Genomic DNA, 4,233 nt, shown 5'->3' on the forward strand with positions numbered 1-4,233 from the left:
CATAGGGGAGAAGCCTTTTTTATGTTCATAATGTTGGAATAGTTTGAACAAAAATTGAATCTTCTTAAATGGGTTATCTCTTGTCATTCCTCGTTTTGCTGACAAAAGGGTAAAACTAAACTTTATTAATTCCAAATGTAAAACTATACCGATAATTCACCCCCTGAAGGTTAGTCAGTAGGTGACTAATAGAAAAAAACATGTACCTTGCAGTTCACTATATAGGGTGAGGTGATATATACACACTCACTCTCCCAGCCTCTCATTTCTACGTGTTTCATCATCCTCACCAAATGCAACTCAACAGACTATTTAATATTGACCTATATTCAAGCAAGACTAGACAAAAAAAACTAGTCATGTATCATGTTATCGGAAACAGTCAGAAAACTAGCCACATATTGGCAGATCCCAGACCTCAAACTATATACTTCGTAAGTTTATAAGCCACTGCAGTGTCAGGAATAGATTGTATGTGAAAATACAGAACAGTATAATTCTTGTGTTTTTTCTCCTATAGGGACTGCCCCAGTTTAGTATTGTAACAGTTGTTAATTAGTAGTGCAGACAAATTGTCCTGGACTAAACTCAGTTTTCAGACGACCCAATATGTACCACTCAGGGAAAACTTACCTGCTCCAAAGATCAATAGCAGCTTCTAACTAATGGCCATGCTGCGGTCTGTCAAGGAATGCAATATCGTTATAAAGGCTAGGGATGTGTGCAATCATAAGACATGAGAAGGACAGGACAGCAGCCATTTTACATCATGGCTCCATTACGAGGGACACGGATCTATCATTCCATAGGAGAACAACCTAGGGGTTTTCAGCCTCGGTTGCTAGAATACAGATCTGCTCCATTGACCATCATTAAACCATGGATATGTTTGGAAAAGCCAGGTTGTGATCCTTAGATCAACTGGCCTTGTACCTTGTATGGACTCAATGGACTGTCATCTTCCTATGCTTGTCGTTACCTCTTGTCTGTGTGCGTGCCACAGGTGGAGTAACCAACCCTGGAATATGAAGCTAAGTTGTGATCCTCGTATCAACTGGCCTTGTATGGACTGGCATCTTCCTACGCTTGTCGTTACCTCCTCTGTGTGCATACCACAGGTGAGGTAGTGACCCTGGAAGATCTGTAGTCACAGCTGCTATTTTCCCGGTGAGTCAGCGGAAGGGCGAGACTCTGTAATGTTCACCATCTTGGGTACTGTGCTGTGACTGTTCTGTGTTATCTGCCTATTTTGTGGTACAATAAAGCATTGCCACACTGTTTTACTCTCACCCTGTGTTGCCTGAGTAGCGTTTTGCCCATGTTTAAAGGAGAGCAGGAGTTTGGCGAGATGATCCCTGGGTTCATGCTTTTTCGGCTAGCGGGCGGCGCTCATAGCAATTCAGCAGTGACAACCATAGACTTCTGCTGGAGACCTCTGGTTGTCATGCCAACCCATCGGTAAACTGCGATCATGTGACGGGGTCACTGATGAGTGGGATTTCCAGTGCACTTGCTGACATGTGCCAGAAAAGAGGTGATTCAGCGCTGGAGCCCACTTCAAAGGGAGGGAGTCATACATCTGCGTACATTTACGCCTGATGTCGGAAAGGGGTTAAAAGGGATTGTTTTAGGCTAGTTTCACACTAGCATTCGGCAGGGCTGCGAATGAAAGCCTTCTAACTCCGTGAAGCCCCGCCCACTGCCGCTCCTCTTCCTTCACCTTCGCCTACGTCTGCATTCGTCCTGCATGCCCTATCTTTAAAATTTGGTAATGTGGATGTATGCGGATGCTTCTGCATGCGTCGTTTTGAAGCTGCGCCGACCGCAACATGTTGAGTTTGACGCAGGTCAGTGCAGCATCAAGACGACGTATGCGGAAGCATCCGCATACATCTTCATGGCCTGCATACCCAATGTTAAATTTAGGGTATGTAGGATGCATGCAGATGTAGGCGGTGTCATGAATCCCACCGTGCTGCCACCAATATACCACCGGATATGTCAGGGATCCCACCACTCTGTCACGGTTTACGGGGAAGATACCTTTATCATCCTCACCACTCACACCAATTTGTCATGAACCGGGGTTGTTTGGTTGCCCCTCATTCCTTTTGAAAGGGATTTATCTATATCCCACTTCCCAGTTCCGCTTTGAAACTTGCAGCTCTCTTGGCACCCCTCTTAACCTCAGGTCAGTCAGGGTACTGCATCTAGGGTAATTAGTCGCCAGAAGGGCTGCCTGCTATGTATTGGCTATTGGGCACGCTGCAGCGAGGGCGATATAACTACTCCCACACAGGCAGGAACAATAATTATCAACGATATGCCCTCGTCGTGACATCACTGAGTGGGCTGAGTTATGAAATGCACTCTTTCCACTCTTTACGTTTTGGCTTCACCAAACAAAGACATTCCTGGGGGAAGCGAGGGGGGAACGAGTGGCTTGAATTCCAATGTGCTGCCAGAATAGAAGGGGGGGTCGAACATGCAGCGAGTGTCTGTTCTCTGTTCCTGGATGTGGCAGAGCTCAGTGTGCGATAATAGACAATCCACTACCTCATGTTCCTGACACCTCCCTTTTTGGACTGCGCTATGGAGGCAGGACCTCTCGGTACATCTCCATGCGCACCTCGGCAGGTTCTCCCAAGCGGGACAATCCATCTGCTTTGCTATGCTCCCTGCCCATTTTGTGTGTGACTGTAAAGTACGAACAAAAGAGAAGAAAGGAACGCCACCATATAGAATGCACACCTCTACTAGATATTAAATATAAAAAGGTACACTTTATTTGACAAAACATAAAACCAATTAAAAAGCAAAAACATGAACACACCCATCCCCCCCGCACATAATGCATGTGACAGCCTAATGCATAAATAATCCGTAAATACAAGGTCAATGCATATGGCAACAATAGTGATAATGCACAACTACCCCCATACAAACCCTTCAACCATCTAATAATGAAGATGAGATCCAAACCCAATTAGGGGAAGGAAAAGGGAATAACTAAGCAGGTGTGCAATAGTTACACGGGAGACACAAAGGCACAAACTGCAGCAATGTGCTGATAATATAAAAAGCACATACCATGGCCAATTATGTGCTAGCCATGTAAAGACAATGAAAACTGCAGAGCCAGAAATAGTCAGCACGCACAAAGATGAAACTCAAAAGCTGCCTGAAAACCATGTATATATATCACCATGAAAAAGGCTCACATCTGTGCCAGACAGCCAGCGCAGGAAACTCCCATGTAAATGAGCCAAAGAAGGGGAAGTGGAGGAGCGTGGGGGGAAGGAGCCCAACGCATGTCGCCGTTACACGGACGGCTTCATCAGGGGCAGTGTATACTGCAATGTCAAACGCACAGTTTAAATACCTTGGGACAATCAGAGATCAATCGACACAGGTGACCGGAAAGGCATGGCCGACACAGTAAGGAACCGGAAATGATGTAAGAAGAGCAAAGTAAGGGCAGACGTCTCTGCCCATACGATCAAATGCGCACGCACCAAAAAATCAGCGCTGCGCATCTGATAGAATGAATGAATGAAAAGGGCGCATGCGCATATCAAAGCAGAGTAAAGTAAATCGCTATAATAGATAGAATAATGTAGGTATGAAAAAAAACAAAAAAAACACAGTAAGACATGCAACAATTAAATATATAAAGAGGATAATTTATCCACAAATAAATCAAAAATACAAAAAAAAAAAAAATTTAAATAAATAAAAAATAAAAATTAAATAAAAATAGAAAAAAAAAATGAATGAATAAATAAATAAAAAACATAACAAGCAATGACAATACATGATCAAAACCCCATCTAAATAATTATACTCATTAAACCTTTAACCCCACACAAAATACATGGAATCCAATACAAAAGTCATATATTCAAGTGTAACAATGTTATAATTGGACTGGAGGCTGAGGTATACAATTGCACAGCTCAGACAGTCAAAATAGTCCTTTCCTCCAGGTCCAGAGTCTTCACAGCCATTAGTAACATGGTCCACCCTGGTAGTCAGCTAATGATCAAAAAAAGCCCATCCAGTCAAATGGTCCATCCATGAAGTTCATCCCTCCAGGTGGTCCAAACATGAAGATCCGAAATCTTACAGGTACCATGCACCACTACCCAAAAAAAGTCCAAGCCTCAATGCAAAGAGGGCCAAGGCACATATATTTCTTGAATCAGGGCCAAAAGAAACTGCCAATGGCCGCCA

The sequence above is a fragment of the Ranitomeya variabilis genome, chromosome 4 (genome assembly GCF_051348905.1).
Source record: "Ranitomeya variabilis isolate aRanVar5 chromosome 4, aRanVar5.hap1, whole genome shotgun sequence".
Taxonomy (NCBI): domain Eukaryota; kingdom Metazoa; phylum Chordata; class Amphibia; order Anura; family Dendrobatidae; genus Ranitomeya; species Ranitomeya variabilis.